Source organism: Cryptomeria japonica, chromosome 11 (genome assembly GCF_030272615.1).
Source record: "Cryptomeria japonica chromosome 11, Sugi_1.0, whole genome shotgun sequence".
NCBI lineage: Eukaryota > Viridiplantae > Streptophyta > Pinopsida > Cupressales > Cupressaceae > Cryptomeria > Cryptomeria japonica.
In genome coordinates, this window is record NC_081415.1 from 470,183,874 (window position 1) to 470,204,409 (window position 20,536).

Sequence of the window (20,536 nt, forward strand, 5' to 3'; positions counted from 1 at the left end):
GAATAGGAGATAAAAGGTGGTTATCAGCTTCCGTCAAGATAGAAGGAATAGCTTGTAAAAGGGTGTTTTGATTGCTGAAATCCAGGTTATCTGCTTCACCCAGCAAGGTACTGAAATGCTCGAGAGCTTCCTTCCTAATGTCACAATCCTCTATTAGGATACCTTTATTGCATGATAGTCTAGAAATTTTGTTGTCTGCCTTGTGCTTAAGAGCAGTTAAGTGAAAGAAGTGGGTGTTTTTGTCGCCTTCCTTCAGGAACAAGGCTCTAGATCTTTATCTCCAAAAAGTCTCTTTATTAGAGATGATGGTGTGGTATTTAGATAAGAGACTATTTTCAGCCATCCTAAGATCTTTAGTCAGCCCAACCTCTTGGATTCTATCCTGAACATCCTTCATTTCAGCTTTGACCTGAATTTTGCTCTTGAATATGTCCCCAAAAATCTCTTCATTCCAGGTTTTAATTTTAGTTTTTAGAATGTTGAGCTTTTTGGCAATTTTGAATAGAGCCTTACCCTCCACTTAAGAGTTCCACCATTCTGCAATACAAGCTTCTAGAGAAGGATGGGAGAGCCAGGATTTCTCAAATCTGAAAGGGAAGTTTCTCTTGGTCGAAAAAGAATTGGCAGTGAAGGAGATAGGGTAATGGTCAGACCCAATTTTGATAATAGAAGCCAAGGAGCAGCTATACTTAGAAAGCCAGTCAGGAGAGATTAAAGATCTATCAAGCTTAACTTGAATGAGATCAGCTCTGGTTCTTCTCTTGGTCCAGGTGTAGTTGATACCCTAAAGATCCACATCAATGAGAGCTTGGTCATTAATGAAGTCCATAAGGTCTTGTTTTCCATCAAGTTGTAAATGGATACCTTCCATCTTCTCATCATCTTTGAACAGGGTATTGAATTCTCCCATGATAATCCAGCTTTGATCAGCAAACTGGAGTCTGTCAGTTGCAAGTTTTTTCTAGTATTTAGCTCTCCCAGATTTGGTATTAGGAGTGTAGACATTAGATAACACCCAGACAAAGTTATCCTTAATATGCTCAAGCTGAATTAAGATCCTATTAAGAGCAGAGATGATTTCCTTTCCTATTATAGTTTTTTTATTCCAAAAAATCATGGTTCCTCCAGAAGCTCCCTCTGAGTTAGATCCTATGACTCCATTTTCCTTGAAAATTCTAATCTTTTCAACTTTTTCTTTAGATATTTTAGTTTCCTGAACAAGGACCACATTCGGTTTATGATCTCTGATGATGTTTCATATCAAATCCTGCTTATGAGGGGCATTCAGCCCTCTGATATTCCAAGATATTATCTTCATACTTTAACTGGGGATAGGACTGACTTAATGGAACACTGTGTTCCATCAGCATGGTTCTTCCAGCTTTCCTGTTCCCTTTGATGTTTTAGGGATGGCCTTCCCTGCTTTTTATTCTAACTTCCAACATCTGCCTTTTTCTTGATCTTGCTTCTAGTTGAGATTCCTCCATTGAGTTCCTCCTTGTTCAATTTTCCTTCTCTCGAACCGGGTATCTGGAGATTCCCATCCGGCGTATCCACACTTTGAGAAGGGGTTTTACATAGGAGAGGCTTTGGGCTTCCATTAGTTAAAAGTAGTAAGGGCTCAGTATTAGAAGGGTCTTAAGCTTCATTAAAGTTTTCATCGGTCGATATAGAGAGAGAAGAGACTGGAATGGTTTCTTCCTTCTCTTGACTAGCTGATCCATCCTCCTGGACCAGATAGGTTTCTTTCTTCTCCTGATTAACAGATCCATTCTCCTGGTCCTCTAAGTTTTTTTTATTGTTCATCTCAATTCCTTTCTCTGCTTCTTTAGATCTCTCTAGTAGGTCATTGGAGCAAACACAATCTTGTTTATCATTACTGCTACTCACAGTCCTCTTGACTTCAATCCTAAGATCCATAGCATCCTTTTTTTGGTTACACTCGGTTGTTGATGATTCTCCTTTTTTACTTATCGTTTGCCAGATCTTTTTGTTCTTATTATTTCTATCAGCCTTGATTTCCTTGCATTTCTTGAGCGGACATGATTTAGCCCAATGCCCTAATTTTTTGCAGTGGAAATAGGCAAACGATAGAGATTCATATTCAAAAGCTTGAGACCATTTTCCTAGTTTAGATATGATATCTATGGATTGAGGCATATCTGTCATTTGATTAACATTTACGCAGATGCGAGCAAAGACTAACCTTGATTTAGCCATCATCATCATGTCAATCGACAAGATTTCTCCAAAGGATTTTGCAATGCCCTTGAAAACTTCCTCATTCCAGTATTCCAGTGGAAGACTCGGGAGGCGCATCCAGACTGACATAGAAACAAAGAAGGATTTATCAAGGACGAGATTTGGGGCCCATTTTTGGAGAGCCAGGGATGACTTGCCAAACATCCAGGGGCCTTTGTAGAGAGCTTTATTCATGTCTTCTTCAGAGTTGAAAGCGAAAGTAAAAAACCCTCTAGGCAGAGCTGCCACTTCCACTTGTCCTTTTACGAGCCATTTTCTCCTTATGAAATTCCTAACATCATCAATGTTAGGTCTAAAGCTAGAGAATCATCCGACTAATGTCATAGATAGTCCAGCTACAGTCAAATTGACCACTTTGTCCGGAAGGGAAATAGCAACCTATCCAGAGGCAGGGTCTGAAATGTTTGTTACTTCCAGAAGTCCAGATTTAACCAGCGGCTTCACTCCAAAGAGTGAAGACCATTTTTTGCCTTTACCTCTATCGTGTGGGTCCCTGAGGTTCGAATCTTTTTCCTCTCCAGGTTTTGCTTTTTCCTTGTCCTCTTCTGACCCTTGAGATGCCTGACCAATTCCAGAAGAGCTGCAATCTCCAGGAAATCCGCCTTCCCCAGGAATTCCGCCATTTCCCAATTTAAAATTTGGGATTCCTGCTTGTTTTCGCTCCACTTCCATGACTTTGTGAAATGATGATGCCCACAATTAGTTAATGGAAAAGAGAAACATGAAATAACTTGATAAGAATGGAACATGTAACCCAAGAAATTAATGAGAACTTTGAAATTACAATCCCAAGAGGACAATCTAATGTGGAACATATAGGAATCATTTCTTACTATTTGAAGGTTATCCAAGCATGAGTTTTCTACTACATCTTTACCACATAAATTAAGAAATCCATGCCATGACTTGAAGTCATTTAATAAAAAATTAAAAATTAAAAATCAATGAAAGGAAGCAAGCATTTAAAGCACTAATGTGGTTGAAGAGTTTATATTTTCTATAAAGCACTCATGTGGTTGAAGAGTTAAAAAAATTATTGATAAAGAATTTTTGTTTTCTATAATGAGTGGATCTTTGTCTATATTAGACAACAAAAGAATCTTCTAATTAGATGACAAAATAGAAACATTTAAAAAGAAGAATTTATGACTCATTTTTATCGACTGTTAAAAAAAACAAATTTAAATGAGAATAAATGTATTTTATAGTGTATTAAAGTGAATAGCAAATTACAGATGCACACTAAAAAAACATTGATATTTGTATCTCATTATAGTTTTTCTCCACCTCCATCATTGTGAAACTTACTTTGTCATAAAACTATACAATTTACATAACTATAGATCATAGTAGCACAAAGCTCACTTGCATTGCACATAGAATTGGATATGTCCAATTGATAAAGCAATGGAGATTTACCGAATAGTTGTACCATCTAAATGAAAATACTTCACTTCATAATTCAATTTTACCTTATAATTAAAAAGAGATGCTCAAATAAAAATAAAATCCCCCCAAAAATATGTTTCACCTACATTATCAAGCTCGTGTTGAATTTAGTAAACCTTCTCAATTATAGAATGAATTTGTTGTCAAGATTAAATTCTTCTACCTTATTATCTTTAACTTTGTCTACCGTACAAGATGAGAATTCCTCAGTACCTTTTAGCTGACAAAACTTACACAAAATAGTAGGTTTTTAATTAACATGGTAACTGTGAATAGATGACACACTAATAAAGAACAATTAATTTCTCTTAATACGTCTGTTTCCAAAAGTAAAAAGATATATGAAGCCCTACGAGAACAATTATTTTAGATCAATCTTTGTTATTCTTTGATGATATCAGTTATTAGTGAACACCTAATTTGATTATACCTTAATACATTATACTTAAAAATGCCAAACTTGAACATGCACTAAGAGGAAAAGTATGCATATTTTTCAATCCTTTATAAAATATGAACCATTTATAAAACTAAACTATGAAATATGAACCATTTATAAAACTAAACCAAAAGCCAAAAACCTTGCTAAAGAGCTACACAACCTCAAAAACACAAGAATATTCTAATCATTGTTAGAAACTCGGAACCTTTAGGTGGGACATTTTTAAAAATACCAAACCCAACATTGCCTTCTAACTAATAATGTGAAACATTGGGATTGAAGATTATTAATAAAAATATAAAAGTTTCTTCAAAAACAGACCATTTTGTTATTTGGATTGTGAGTAGCACAAAATTGTCTCATTTTGGTTTATTGGTCACAAGGGCTTGGGCTTAACAAGAAAATGTTATATTGAAGTGGAAATGTGTGGCTATTGAATTTTAATCCATAGTTGATGTCGAAAGGAGAACAAAAGATCAACTATATTCTCGGTACTATTCCTTCTTTGAGAGAATAACAAGGAGAGACACACACAAAAAACTTCAAACATTAAATGAATGAATCCTGAGTAAACACATTGAGTGAAGCAAACATTGAAAAATTTAAAAATTAAGAAGTAGACCTAGAGGTCGAGTAGGAAAGGAATGCAAAAGAGGAAAAAAGTGCAACTTGCATTGTTTCTCTTCTTGAAAGCATTGAAAGTGATAGTTAAACGGTGCCTACTTCATCATGCTCCCTTACCGAATCTCCATTGCAGTTTAGGGGCAAAGAAGTACTCAAGTAATTCTTGCATGCTAAGGTCTAAATTTATTCATCCTAATATTATTTTCAAAACTATAGACGCCAACCTTGGGAGTGATTGGATGAGTAGAGATCCCCTCTTGTTCCTCTTCTTGTTGTTAGCATATGACTAAAATCCCTACCCAAAAGATTTGTCAATCCAAAATCTGCCAATTTTGGAGAACATATCAATAGCTAGAACAACATTCTTAGGCTTGACATCACCATGAATAAAGGGTCTTGCGATGCCTATGATACTACCAAATCGGCTTTTTTCTAGTGGAGTGTCTGGTCTTGGTTTTTAGAATTACAGCTAGAGAGGAAGGAGTTCAAACAACCGTTAGGCATGCAATCATAAACCAGTAACCTATGCAATATTTTCCTACAAAATCTTTTGAGGTCAATCAAATTTGAACATAATAAATATTTTTGACAGAGCTGATTTTCACCCAAAACTGTTTTTCAGTGATTCTTAAACTGTCTAGCTACTTTACAGCCACAAGCAAGGTTATAGCCTAGTTGTAGGTTATCACCAAATGGACAATAGCCTTCAGAAATCAAAACATTATATTGTCATCATTGTGATTTTCTAACTATCTACACTCGTGGAGAGTTATTTGACTGCTCTTTGTATCATCTATGGATCTAGGGCTTTTGGTTTGATTGGCAACTCTTGGTCTCTAGCTTTGTATGACTTCTATTGTCACTACTCATTCTCTTCAAGTTGACATCTACATTACTATTGTTATTTAATTGTTGACTATAGTTTGGAATTGATAAGCTTCTTTTAATAGTAAACTTATCATTGAGATCTCATAAGGCATTGTACCTACCACTTCTTGGATATATGCCATGATAAATATTGCCATACTTTTGGTTGCCTTTTATTTTCTCTTTCTTTTATCTGTCTCAAGCCTTATTGTAAATGCTTATGTTTCCTCTTTCCTGTGATTAAAAGTTTTGATATCTCAACTATAGTGATTTTTGATTGTGAATGAGGATAGTTCACGACCCCTTTTGTGATAAGTTTCTTTTAGATTAAAAGTTGACCTAGATGATCATCAAATTAGAACTATTGGCTATCATAATCACTATGCATAATGAGTTTTTGTTAGAGACATCAAGTATTATATTAATAAAGTAATGAATTTACAAGGCTACTTTGATGCATTTTATTCCTACCTCTAGGAGGTAGCAACTTTTTCATGTGCACTCTTCTAATTATATGTTAATTCTGGCTTATAATAGATTGAGGTTGTCTAACATGCACATAGATGAATCAAGCATTTTAATTATGTATATTGGAGGCTGAGAACTACAAATGGGTCATTGTGCAATTCACTATATCCTCTTTAGCATTAGAAAGAGTTGTTCCTCCCCTTACTAACAAATGTTGAAAGGTGCCTATGTGCTCAATGGGTCTCCTAACTTGTAAAAATTGCCAATTCATAAAGAAAAATAAAAAAATGTCATTAGTGAAATGATTACTCATTGAGATCATCTTAAGATGACTTAAAACACAACCATCATATCCCACAAAAATAAATACTGGCCAAATACGCCTCAGAAGCCTCTAATTACTTAAAAGTTAATACTATCCTCTAGATGTCAAAGGAAATTTGGTCATGTGCATTGACCGCTACAATTGAAGTGCAAAAGAGGGAATGTACCTGATAGTCTGCTATAATTTTAAGAACAAAGAGACTCTATGACACCGATATGTTGCAATCGTAACCTATGTTGTCCATAATTCCTATTGCAGCAATAACGAGATGTGAGGTAATAGTTATAAAATTTGGATGAACTCAAAGAGACATTTACAACCTACCCTTTATAATACCTAATTGAAAAAATGGATGCAATGTAATTTCTTGTATCAATAATGTCTGGCAGATAGTAAAAAACTAGAACAATAAATTCCATATAAAAGTGGTTAGACTTAAAATGATAAGGAAAATTAAAAAATGCTAAAGAAAATGTCAACTAATAAAAAAACTTACAAGGATGAGGCATATTCACAAATTTTGTAGTTGCACCATGGATATCAACACTAGAAGAAACTTATAGTGTTAGTGTACAAACAAGACAATATGGGAGTTCATTATACCCATCAACTTGTGGTGTTGTTGTTCGTGTTGGCTCTGTTGGACCCTGCAATTAAGATTCAATATACATTATTCAATAAGATTAAATGTGCAACATAATGAAATATTGGAAAGTGTGTTATCTTATTGAGCTTCACTTTGTTTCAAGAATAGTTTAATATTCTCTACTTAACAGGGCCAACCATATGAAGGTGGAATGTCATTTGCACCCCCCCCCCCCCCAATGCCCACCCCTGACATCGCTCTAAATTCCACGTTAACATCTAACATTCATTCATTCTTTGATCCATTATTAAAATATATCATTCGTTCATTATCACATAATATTCATTAATATTCATTATCACGCAACATTCATCAATATTCATTAACACATATCATTCATGAACATTCATTAACACATAAAAATCAGTCATTATCAAATAAGGTAGATTACAATCATTTCTTTTTTTCCTTTTTTTTAAGCTATGTAAAAACTAAGTGGAGCATCGTTTTATTCATCATTTCCCCCATCTTCAATTGTTCTCCCCTCTACTCGTGATCTTGATGTATGCCTAGTCCTATACAGAGGACGAGGGCACTGAACCAAAGGGGGGTTCTCTGCAATAACAAAGAAATGGGTTAAATTCAAAAAAAAAAAATTATTGTTACAAGTATTTCATTAATTTAAAAAATATAACCGTGACACTCTTTACCTAATGGGGCAACATCATCTTCCACATCATTTTGTCTAGCCTCAACCTCAACATGTTGAACACCCTCTAGATCCTCTGGAGTTGAAATACGAAAGGTACATTAATCAATAAACCAATTGCAATTAAATTTGTTTAAATGAATAATAGTGTTCCTCTTTACTTGATTAGAGAACATCACATTCCTAATGTTATCTACCCGGATCATGCTCCACTTGGTCACCACCGACTACATGCTCTAAAATATTAATAAAAAAGGTTACATTAATTACTACACTAATTACAATTTAATTAAGATGTTTAACTGTATTAATAATTACATAAAAAAATTTGAATAGCAATTGAATACCTCCACTACTAGAATTCACATCCAGACCTTCATGTACAGGTTGTGTTCTATGATTAATAGGTTGTATTCCAATGTCATGTGCATTGTTATCATTGCTTGCTAATTTAAAAAGAATATACTCACTTTATGTTAGAACCTAACATCAAATAGATTACTGGTAAAGTATTTAATTTGAAATCATTTTCATTTAGCTTATTTACCTTTGTGATGGATGTATCAGAATCTCATCTTTGCCCACTCAATTGTCATAGTCGTTCAGCCATGGCTATATAGCCTTACTGGTAGGCAATTCTTGTCATCTTCTGTGGGCACTCTATTGAATTCAGAGCCCTGCATTTTTGCTTAGTATCATCAATTTTTCTTGTATTGTTTGATAAAAAATTTTTTTTGCAATTTATAAATATTTTGATGTGATATTTCATTTACTAATTCTTACAATTCATGCGGCAAGTTTCATATAACCACCAGAGCCGAGTTTGTGTTGCCCGTTCTTTTCTTGTCTTGCCTTGGTTTCCTTTGACGTGTCACTCAGTCTATGAAAAGTTTGAAATATGTTAGATTATATAAATATAAAGAGTAATTAGTACATAATTACATTGTTAATAGTATCACATACCTTCTTCTGGCGTCTAGTGGTGTATTTCCTTTTTTCCTTTCAATTCTCTCCTTCACATCCAAAATCAAGTCCTTCCATTCCCTCTTTGGAATCATGGGGGGAAGCCCGTACTTTATGTTCTTCTCTAAATGTATCCTATATTGGTCCCTCACATACTTTAGATATGTGCCAGCTTTTTCAAGGAGCTTGGTTTTGTTGAATGTGTCATTTCTGAACAACCCAGCCATACAGTTTGTGAGTTCATCTTTTAACTTTTTTTCTTGGTCATTCCACCTTTAAAGTAAAAACAAACTTGTTAGACTCAGAAATAAATTGAAGTTACCTTTGATATAGTTCAAGAAAAGGATCAAAGGAAAACTAATCTAGCAATGATATGAAATCAAAATAGTGGATTAGGGTTAGGTCACATATGATGTTCCACCTTTTAAGTATGGTGGGCCCAAATATCTGCAATGCAATGTCATTAATATTTTTTATAAAAAATATCATTTCCTGCAAAAAAATCATGGGATCATTAGTCCAAAATGAGTGATCAATAAGTAAATTACAATTAGACTATATATAATAATAATTTTAATGTACCTAGAATCTTCTATATCTTTAAGGGAATTAATTCTTCATCACTCACCACCAATGTGGCTTGCAACACTCCTGTACTAGCAATATGGGAAGATCCAGGAAATAATGGTATGTTATCAGCAGTAGTTGCCTCTAGAGCATCCTCGTGTGCATCTCCTGCTACAGAAAATGAATCCACTATGAAATCCCCCCAAGAAAGAATGCTTCAAGGGAAATAAACACATAATGAAAGAGAGAGAAAAAGAGGGATCTACCAATAGTGGGCGGGTCAACATGGCGTGCAGTAGACAATGTCTACATATTGCATGTTGTCGACATTACAGTCGGCAATACAGGTGGGGATAACCTCAGATGAGGCGGCATTTGCATAGGAACATTGACAACACCTAAAGAATAATACATTAAATATATAAAACATTAAATATATGAAAACTGCAAGAATTGTAAGCAAGGATGAACCTTTATGAAGAATTGTAAAGAAAGATGAACCTTTATTAAGTGTTTGATACTAATCTTAATGATACAATAGTATGAAGGAGGAAAAAGGTAGGTAAATTTGTGAGAAGAGGGTAGTGTAAAGGAAGAAGGAAGGAGACACTTTTAAGAACACTGTAATGTATTATGGTTTGATAAAATCAATAAAATTTTGTGTTTTGGAACTTGTCAATTGCAATTTGCCATGATAGTCATGTTTCATGAACCATTTCAAGTTTCTTCTCATCAAGAAAATAGATTAAAAATATCTAATCAAGGATTGGAGGGTGAAGTGTAATGAATTAACTTTGTTTTGTGCCAAGTTATAGCAATGGTCATGAAGAATGAGGAGAGTTTGAATTGTTTTTCTCTAAACTGTCCAAAACCCTCAGTTCTGGGTCAGTCACAAGGGTTTGTTAATATCCATTGATGTAGTCATTGAAAACTTCTCAAATTTTCGATTCCTATTGTCAACTCAAGTATCTTTCATATTGAATTGTTCTTATGTTGAATGGTTGTGTGATAGCAAACCATATTGTTTTGTTGTCTAGTTAGTGCCCTAGCAGACTAAGATAGATTTTTCCCTATTTTGCGATAGCAAACCATATTGTTTTGTTGAGTGATGTCCAATGGGTTGAAATAGGACTATGTTGATTAAATAATGTTGGAACAACTCTAAATAACCTTCCCTAGTATTGTGGACATTGATCCTAAGGTGTTAAGGCACTAAAAATGGCATGAGTACACTGTTTATGGGTTGTAAACTATGTTTGAAGATCTAATATGTCTAAGAAATTATCAAGTATGATGTTTTTTGGGTGCTCAAAGTGATAATCCAAGAAAGTTTCAATCTACTTGTTTGATCATGACAATCACAAGGAATGGTAGTTTGTGGTGCAGGAGCACCTAGTTTGAGTGCATTTTCTGATTTTGGTGTGTTAGTATTTATTTTGGTTTAGGTTTGTGAACAATGGACTACTCATAGGTCCACTTGTGTGTTGGATATGCATTTGGAGGATGAATGTCAACTAGATCATGTATTTACTCAAATTTGGCTTATGAGCTCTTGTAAGCCTAAAATGGCATAAACTTGCATTTTGGTGTAAAATATCTTGTAACACCTCATTTGGCATTTAGACATGTCATTTTAGTGTTTTTAATTCATTAGAGGAGGTTCAGGATGAGTGGCAATGCATGAAGTATAAAAATGCACATTTTGGCAAAAGTTGTCATTGTTGCTCGACAACATTTTGCAACTATTGAGCAACTTTTTGCATCTTTGGACACATCGTTGGTTAGGAAACTGATGAAGAGTTGGTTAGGATTTAGATGGCATATAAAATTATCTGAGAAGGAATGTAAATGGGTTGGAAAAGGTCTTGAGAACGTTTGAATATATTGTGAAGAGATTTTCCAGATTTTACCTTGCATTTTCTTAAATTTTGATCAGCAGTCTGTACTTAATGAATTGATATCACTACTATTCTTTCATGATTTCTTTGTACATGCCATTGTAGTTATCAGAAGGTGTTTGTAATAGTTTTTATTGTAGGTTTGAAGTGTGTTAGTGATTTTGTATTGCTCTCGACCTGAGCAAGGGTTTAAGAGCCCAATTATGGTTCCAGCTTGAAATCCCTTGAGTTTGCTTAATAACCCTTGGGAATCAAGCCATGTAACCCTTTTATAGTGTAAATAAGTTTTTTTTTGGCCTGGAAGTCATTGAAAATCAGTTAGGCATCATTTCCTAGGTGAGCTCAATCATAACCCGGTTAGGAAAATGATTGAAAAGTTGCATATGCTTGTAGGGATGATCAGCTATGAAGATGCCAAGTGTTTGGCATGAGTAAGTAATGTGTGACAGAGTCCAAGTGGAAGGCTAGAGGTGTGAGAGAGTAGGTAAGACAATAAACCCTTTTTAAGAAGACAACAAAGACCCAAAACCTTTCATAAATGCCATTTTTGAGTTCCGTACCTTTATGGACAGACCTAACTTCCTCACTAGATGGATTCAAAAGTTCATCCAAAAGGGTATTCAGATAATAAAATATTTTTCTAGTTTCTTTGAGTGATTTTTGAGCAATTCCCCAAAACCTGGTTAGGTAAGGCTAATTGGGGCTCTAGGGCTACTAGGCCTAGAAAATAGGAGAAAGAGGGAGTGATGCAGAAATGAAGTAAAGCCAATTGTAAAACCAGTTGATTGTCATGGAAATACCTTAAGAACACCTACTACAACCCCTGCAAGCATATGTTACAAGATTGCATAGCTTTTAGGTTGGATTTACCCTTATGAATCTCAACCATGCCTGAGCAACTAATGAGCATAATTTGATAGGGAGCACTCCTAGAGAGTTTGAGTGTTTTGGTTTGTTGAAAGACCAATGCAGGGTGAAAGGAGCCCACTAACATATCACTCAACTTCCTATTGAGAAAGGCGAGACTCTCTTTGAGAACCCCTCCCCATCAGTTTGGGTTCCTTATTTTGCAGTTTTGGAATTTGTAAGGATTCTATGAGTAAATGCAGATTATGAGTACCTGGGCAATTGGAGAAGACATTAATGAGATGAGGAAAGTGAAAGAACACTCTTGGAGGATAGGGGTAATTATATGTTAAGGTATGATGGTTCAATTACTTGGTATTTTTACAATGTTAAGGCTAGCATGGAGTTGCTTGAACATGTAACTTGTCTTGTTGGCAATCAAGCTCAAGTAGAATGTGAGCTCAAGTAGAATGTGAGCTCAAGTAGAATGTGAGCTCAAGTAGAATGTGATGAGATTTAAAAGGAGAGAGTATCATCTAGTGAGAGGTGAGTTGACAAAGAAGAACAAATCATAGTATGAAGCTCTCCAAAATTATAAGTGATGAAGTGAGAGGTTGATCCAAGTCAAGGATCTAGAAAAAGGATGTGTTGGGGGTTTGCTAAGAACAAGTGAAGGGATGTGTAAGAGGGTTTTTTTCCCTAAGGTATGAATGATCATTCATGAAGAGCATCAACTAGATCCCTCTGCATCAACTACATAATAAATATATGATCAATAACACTAGCATTAAAAAATCAAGTTCACAAGTCCAAAGAAGGAGTATTTTTAATGTATAGAACATGGTCATCACCTGAACTACTTGCAATAACCTAATCATGGCCACCGGGTTGATGAGGATGCATAAAATCCTATAAAAACAACATGTACATATTTTAGTTAATAACATAAAAGAGAATAAAATATAAACTATTATTGAACTTTTGTTATAATTAAAGCTTTCATTATTGCTTACTTGCAAGTTTTGCATTCTCCGAATTAATTATTGCACCCTCTCTTTTATTTCATTGGTCTGAGGGCTCATGGATGCCAAAGAAATAATCTCTCTATTAATTTTTCTAACAAACTTTTTCATCATTTCTATAGGGTTTATGGTAAATGTAATCTCATCATCACATAATATTGTTGAGTCCACATCCCTATAGAGGTGATGAGGTACTGTAGGTCCCTTTCCCTTTCCTTGAACATCTATCTATGACAAGAATATTATTAACACTATCAAAATTACTCCAAAACACTCAAGAAAAGAACATAATAATGTAGCAGTTTGCTTCTATCTAATTTGTACAATTACAATGAGGTTTACCTGCTTAGTAGAAGTGTCAGGACCTACATCCCCATCTGTGCTATGTGACAAATCCATGTCGTCCTGTGACAAAGAAAAAATATAAAAAACGTTAGCGAAATAAAACCAATAGACTTAGCAAAAAAACTTAATAATAAAATCGTATATTGTAGTCATTAATTGGAGGTTGGTTTAAATGGTATATAATACGTACCACCCCCATGATAGTAACCACTTTGCAACTTTCTTGCTCTACTGACTTTTGGATTCCTATAATGGTTGTCATTTATGCTGGGGAGGGCCTATCCTTGAGCTCAGCCTCCCTAGATCTTGACCCCCCCACTCTCCTATAGGTGTGTCTGGATCTGGCTCTCGTGTTCTTTCCTAGAGTGTTGGGTGGGCTCCCTCAGTTGGTTTTGTTGACGCTAGTAATGCGGTGTTGCACGAGGCCCTCTTCTTTGAGAAGATTCCTATTTTGACCTCCAACTTGGATTCACCTCACATGGTTCCCAAGTATGATGATGTGGGGCCTTTGTCTGGGGATGCTCAAGTGAGTACCTGGAAAGGTTCCCTTGTTGGAAATTTTAAGTTAGGGTCATCGACGTTTCTACCTAAGGTAACTACTGGAGAGGATGGCCCTGAGATTTGTCTCCCCGATAGTATTATGGATAATATCACTTCCTCCCTACATCTCTTCTTGGTGGGGAGATTCTTAGCCTTGAGACCCACTAAAGATATGGTCAAAAGATGGGCTGGCTCGAGACGGAAACTAAAAGGTAGTGTCTCTGTCTCTACTATGCTGGGGGGACTCTTTCTTTTTCAGATTCACTACTAAATAATACTTCATTTACATTATGTTTGGTTCATGGTCTTGCGGCAAACATTGCCTAACTCTCTCTAAGTGGAAACTAGGGTTTGACCCTATTGCAGACCTCCTTAGACTGGCGTCGGTTTGGATTAGACTCCCTGGCCTCCCTCTAGAGTTTTGGGATGAAACCATTCTTAGATGGATTGGTATCTCATTTGGTCATTTCGTTGATGTTGATAACATTATGATGCAGAAGTCTAGACTTGTTTACACTCACCTTTGTGTGAATGTGGCTATTAACAACCCCCTCCCTAATTTCATAGCTCTAAAATCCAAATGGGGTAAATGGACGCAGGGTATTGCCTACAAGAACACTTCCCTTTATTGTCAAATATGTGGAAAGCACATCCATGTTATTACTGACTGCCCGACCCCTCAACCTCCAGAGGAAAATCTGAAAGAGAAGATATCATCCCTGGGTATTTTTAATGTGGAGGAATCTCAGATTGTTACCCCCCCAACCCCCCGGTAATTGATAACTCTATGGGTCAAATCATGGACTTGAAGGAAAAAGAGGTCCTCAAGATACTATTGAGGAGGGCTACCCTTTCTTGGAAGGTATTCTTAATATGATGCAAACCCCTGAGCCAAAGATGGCACCTCCCTCTGCGAGAGGATGTTTGGGCTTGGACCTAGAAGATGGAGAGATCTCCCAAATGAAGGTAGAACAAGAAGGTCTAAACGTGGAAGTGTGTCTCAAAGAGAAGATAGGACACAATGAGACCACTCAGTCTATGCTCATGTAGCTGAATCCCAACACTATGGGAAATTGTGGGGGAAGCATTTGGAGATCTGGGGTTGGGCCCATGCCTTCCAAAGGGATTGCTCTAGATTCGACATCCTCATCCTCTACTGCTAGATCTACTGGGTAGATCACTTTTCTCTCTCATGGAAGTCATTTGTCCCCATCTTTGCCTGTGGATAAAGAGAAAGAGGAATGGTAGGAACCAAAAAGAAAAACTAGAGGAAATAAGGAGGATGTGGGAAATGACTCTAAGCTAGGCAAACCCTTTGAGAGGACCCTAAGAACTAAGGTAATGGCCAGGGAAATTTCCAGTGGAAGGCAATTAAATCTGGAGACATCTCAAAAAGGTAAGAAATGAAGTTCCTTTCATAGAACTTAAGGGGTTTAAATAACCCCCAAAAGCATTATGATCTTAAGCAAAGCATAACTACCAATAAGGTTGATATCATCCTAATCCAGGAGGTGAAAATGACTTATCAAAATTTTTCTATGCTCGTGGATAGTATATGGCCGGTTGTTGCTTTCCATTATGGTGAGGTAGAGGATTATTCAAGAGGAATTGATACTCTATGGAATAAGAACAAATTGGATGGGAATGCGATTGACACTTCTCACAGCTTCCTTACTACCAGGTTCACCTTGATCAACTTCTCTTGGTATTTTTTCAACATTTATGATCCTAATACTAGACATGGTTGGGCTTGGGTCTGGGAATAAATCACTACCTTCATGACTAATAATAGGGAGGCTATGTCCATGCTAGCAGGTGACTTTAACAGCCCCCTTTTTCCCTCAGAGAAGCTTGGATGACTAACTGACTACAATGATAGTATGCTTGACTTTGCTGACTTCATTAGGAATAACGAGTTACTTGATCTTGACCTCCAAGGGAATCCTTTCACCTAGTCTAACAACAAAAAAGGCTCCAACCTGATTCAGGTAAGGTTGGATAGGTTTCTAATCTCAGCCAAGTGGAACCTTGGCAACAATTTCTCTCTCTTGTCTCTCCTATGCACTATCTCTGACCATTCCTTGATCCTCATTTCATGGATTGACAAGATGAACCTAGGCCCCATACTCTTTAGATATGAGATTATGTGGCACTCTCACATGGATTTTAAAGAAAATGTATCCAAAGTTGGTGGAACTCCCTTGTCTAAGGTTCAGCTATGTTTAGAATAGCTAAAAAGCTAGAGATAATCAAAAGGGAGGTCAGAGCCTGGAACAAATATTCCTTTGGGGATATCTTGAAGAGAAAGAAGGAGGCTAAAACCAATTTGGACCACCTCCAACGAACCATTGTGGTGGGGAACACCTCTGCAGATATCCACAAAGAGGAGGAAGGATGCAGATAAAAATGGAAAGAAATCATGAACCTTGAATAAATCTACTAGAAGCAAAGATCTAGAGTCCAGTGGTTGACTGAGGGGGATAGGAACACCTCCTTCTTTCATAGATCTACTTCTAAGAACAAGGGGTGCAACACTATTTGATCCATATTCCATAACAAGAATGAGGAATTGGTAGAGAATAGCAAGATTGGCCAATGGGCTTCCCTACATTTTGGTAATGCCTACATGAATGACAGGGCCAGTGAACCTACTGAGGTTAGTGATAAGCTTCTTAGTCTTATCTCTCAAGTCCTAAATGATGTTGATAAGCCGTGTGTCTGAAGAAGACGTTAAAGAGGTGGTTTTGCAATTAAAGTGTTTAAGGCCCCTAGATCAGATGGCTTCCCCCCGACATTCTTTCAGATGTTCTGGGAAACTATAAAGTATGATCTAACCAAAGCTACCAGGGACTTCATTCGCAACAGGAACCTCCTAAATAAGTTGAATAACACTTTTATTATTTTGGTGCCCAAAGTTCCTGACCCAAAGTTTATGTCTAATTACTACCCAATTAGCCTGTGTAACTTGGTCTATAAGATCTTCTCTAAAGTTATTATCAACATAATTAAACCCCTTCTTGAAAGATGCATTAGCCCCTCCCAGAGGGGTTTTGTTCCTGGCAGGGAGATTCTTGATGTTGTCATTACTACCCATGAGGTCATCAACTCCATGGAGAAAATTCGCAACCCAGGTATGGCTCGTAAAGCTTGACATCTCTAAAGCTTATCATAAAGTTAACTTGAAGTTCCTGTATGTTGTTCTTTCCAAGATGGGTTTCTAGGAAAGATTCATCAATATTATCAAGGTAGCAGTGGAAAGTGTCCACAACTCAGTGATTGTCAATGGCACCCCTTAGGGTTTCTTCAAGGCTAGGAAAGGTCTAAGACAGGGTGACCCTCTCTCACTTTATTTATTTATTATGGTGGCTAAAGTTTTGAGTAGAAACTTCTCCCATTTAATCAAGACCAGAAAAATCTTGGGGGTTAAAGTTGCTTCTACCCTTCCCACGGTGGTTATGCAGCAATTTATTGATGACACCTTCTTGTTTGGCCATTCATCCATTATAGAAGCTAAATAATTGAAACACTTACTGGAGGAGTACACCCTTGCCTCATGACAACTCATCAACTATAACAAGAGCAAAATATATTTTTTCAAGATGGATAGAAATCTCCAAGGTAAACTTATGCATATCCTTGGTTGTTGTGTTGCTGATCTCCCCAATTCCTACTTGGGGCTTCCCCTCACTATTAAGGAGGTCACCTCCCATTTCTGGGAGTCAATCTTAGAAAGAATGCAGAAAAAACTTGTTGGCTGGATTGGAAAAACCCTGAGTAGTGTAGGTAAACTCCAGCTTCAATTGGCCTCTCTTCAAGGTGTCCTGGTCTATTTTTAATATATTTTCAAGATATCCATTGCTATGGCAGAGAAACTTGGGAAAATACAAAGAATTTTAATGTGGATAGGGAAGGAGGAAAAGTCCAGAAACAACTTAGTCAATTGGGAGGTGGTGTGCAAACCTAAGTACATGGGAGGCCTTGGGATCAGAAAAATTTCAGCCTTGAACAAGGTTTTTCTAACTAAAATTGGTTGGAATCTTACGAAGGGCAAAGTTTACTGGTGCAAGATCATGAGGGAAAATTACTTCAATCACACCCCCTTCTCTTCCCTTCTTTCTTCTAATGAGCTTCCACCTAGGTCTAATATATGGAACAACATTGTCAAAAACAAGAAGTTGCTTAAATAGTGTCTAAAATGGTAGGTGGGCAATGGTGAGAAGATTAGATTCTGGGAATAAAATTGAATTTGTGACAAACCCATGGCCTCTTCCCACTTCAATTGCCTCATGAAAACTCTCAAGGACTTGTCAGGTCCGCTTGTGATAAACTACATTTCCTCCTCTCGTTGTTGGTTGAAGCTTGTTGATGGGCTGGGAAATAATACTCATTGGGATCATTTGGTTGGTGAGTTACAATCCCTTCTTGAGAAGGTCAGGATCCCCCATTCCACTCACTCTGATAATATTGTTTGGGCTATGAATCCCTCAGGGTCTTTCAGTGTTCAGTCAACCTATAATCTCCCGTTCGCACCTATGAATGATTGCCACTACTGGAGAGAAGTTTGGAACTCTCAGCTTATCCCTAAAATCAACTTATTTTGGTGGACTCCTCTGCATGGTAAGATCCTTACTATTGATAACCTTAAAAGGCGAGGCTTCCTGCTTGCCAACTAGTGTGTCATGTGCAACTGTGTTGAGGAAAGAATAAATCATCTTTTTATCTATTACCCCTTTGCTTCTACGGTCTAGCACAAAGTTTTACAAAAATTTGATATCGCGTGGACCTTCCTTGAAGACTTGCAGCAGTTTATCAACAACTGGAAATGCCCCTCCACCACTAGCCGATTAGATAGGTTTAGAAACCCATCCCTCCTCATATCTGTTGGCAAATCTAGAAGGAAAGAAACAACCGAATCTTCTGTGGAATGAAAAAATATTGGCATTCTACAATCTTATGAGAATAGTTGATGTTGTCATTGATGGAAACCGACTGGCAACCATCTGGCAACCAAACAGAAGATACTGACACTGGCAATAGATTTCTACATACACCGGCAGACACTTCACCGACATCAGAAACAATGCATATCGGCACTCAGGCCAACATGGAATACACTTTTGTTTATTGTATTTTAATATAAATAGCTTTTTTAAGCTGACATGGTATATTGTAAAAGACTCATATATGTATGAGATCTTATAGGTCATTTTATGTAAGTAGATGGATGAGAAGTATAAGGCAATTTTGTATAAGGTGATGTGTGAGCTTGAATTTCATCCTTAGAATATTACCTGTAATAAGTTAGTTTCACAAAATACAAATACCCACATGAATGTCATTAAGAACTTTTTCAGATTCATCTTTTTCCGGACATCTCAATAATGTACCATCTAGACCACGCCTATATAGGATATCAGCAATAATGGTATAGCGAGAGGACTGACGGATAAAGTTTCTTCATTGATTACGAGATAATTCCAAAGGAAGGATATGATCTTTTAAATATTGGTAGGTTTGACCATATAAGGATTGACTGGTTCCTAATATATGGCAAATTCGATAGGTATGCTGGGATTGAATGGTAGGGGTTAAGATATCTTCCAGAAGAAACTCGTAACATTGTTGATTCTCTTTATTTTGCAAGAGAGATGCTATTGTAGCCATTGTATTTGCTTCTTTATTTTCATTTCTGGGAATCTAGGTGAATGTGATTTCTTTAAAATTTCCTTTAAATTCTTCCACTAGCTGTTTGTACGGCATAAGCTTATCATCCTTTGTTTGATATTCATCATTTATTTGATTAATGACAAGTTGTGAATCACCATAGACATGTAGTTCTTTGACATTCCATTCAATGGCCATTTTGAGCCCTATAGCCAATGCTTCATACTCTACAGTATTATTGGTGCATGGAAATCTCATTCTATACGATTTCGGAATTGTATATCCTTGAGGTGTGATAAAAAAGATTCCTGCACCTGATCCATATTGAGTATAAGAACCATCAAAGTACAATTCCCAAAAGTTTATACTTATTGTCAAGATATCTGCATCAGGAAATTTGATGTGCAAAGGCATGTCACTTTGTAGAGATGCATCAGCTAATTGATCAGCAATGACTTGTCCCTTGATGGCTTTCTGGTCAACATATTCTATGTCAAATTCACTTAGTATCATAACCCATTTGGCTAGTCTCCCTATTAATGTTGACTTACTCAATAAATATTTGAGAGGATCTATCTTTGTTGTTAGTTTTATAGAATGAATCAACATATAATGTGGTAGCTTCTGAGTTGCAAATACAACTGCTAGACATATCTTTTCAATTGATGAATAATTTAACTCATATCCAACAAGTGTTCTGCTGATATAATAAGCTACTCTTTCTTTTCCTTCATCATCGTGCTAAGCTAGGAGAGCGCCTAATGATACACTTGTTGCTGAGACATAGAGTAACAAGGGTTTCCCTTTGGTTGGTGATATCAGTACTGGAGGACTCATAAGATATTCTTTTATTTGCAAGAAAGCTTCTTCACATGTTAGATCCCATTTGAATGGAACATTTTTATGTAGAAGATGGGTAAAGGGAAGACATCTATCGACCAATTGGGACACAAATCTCC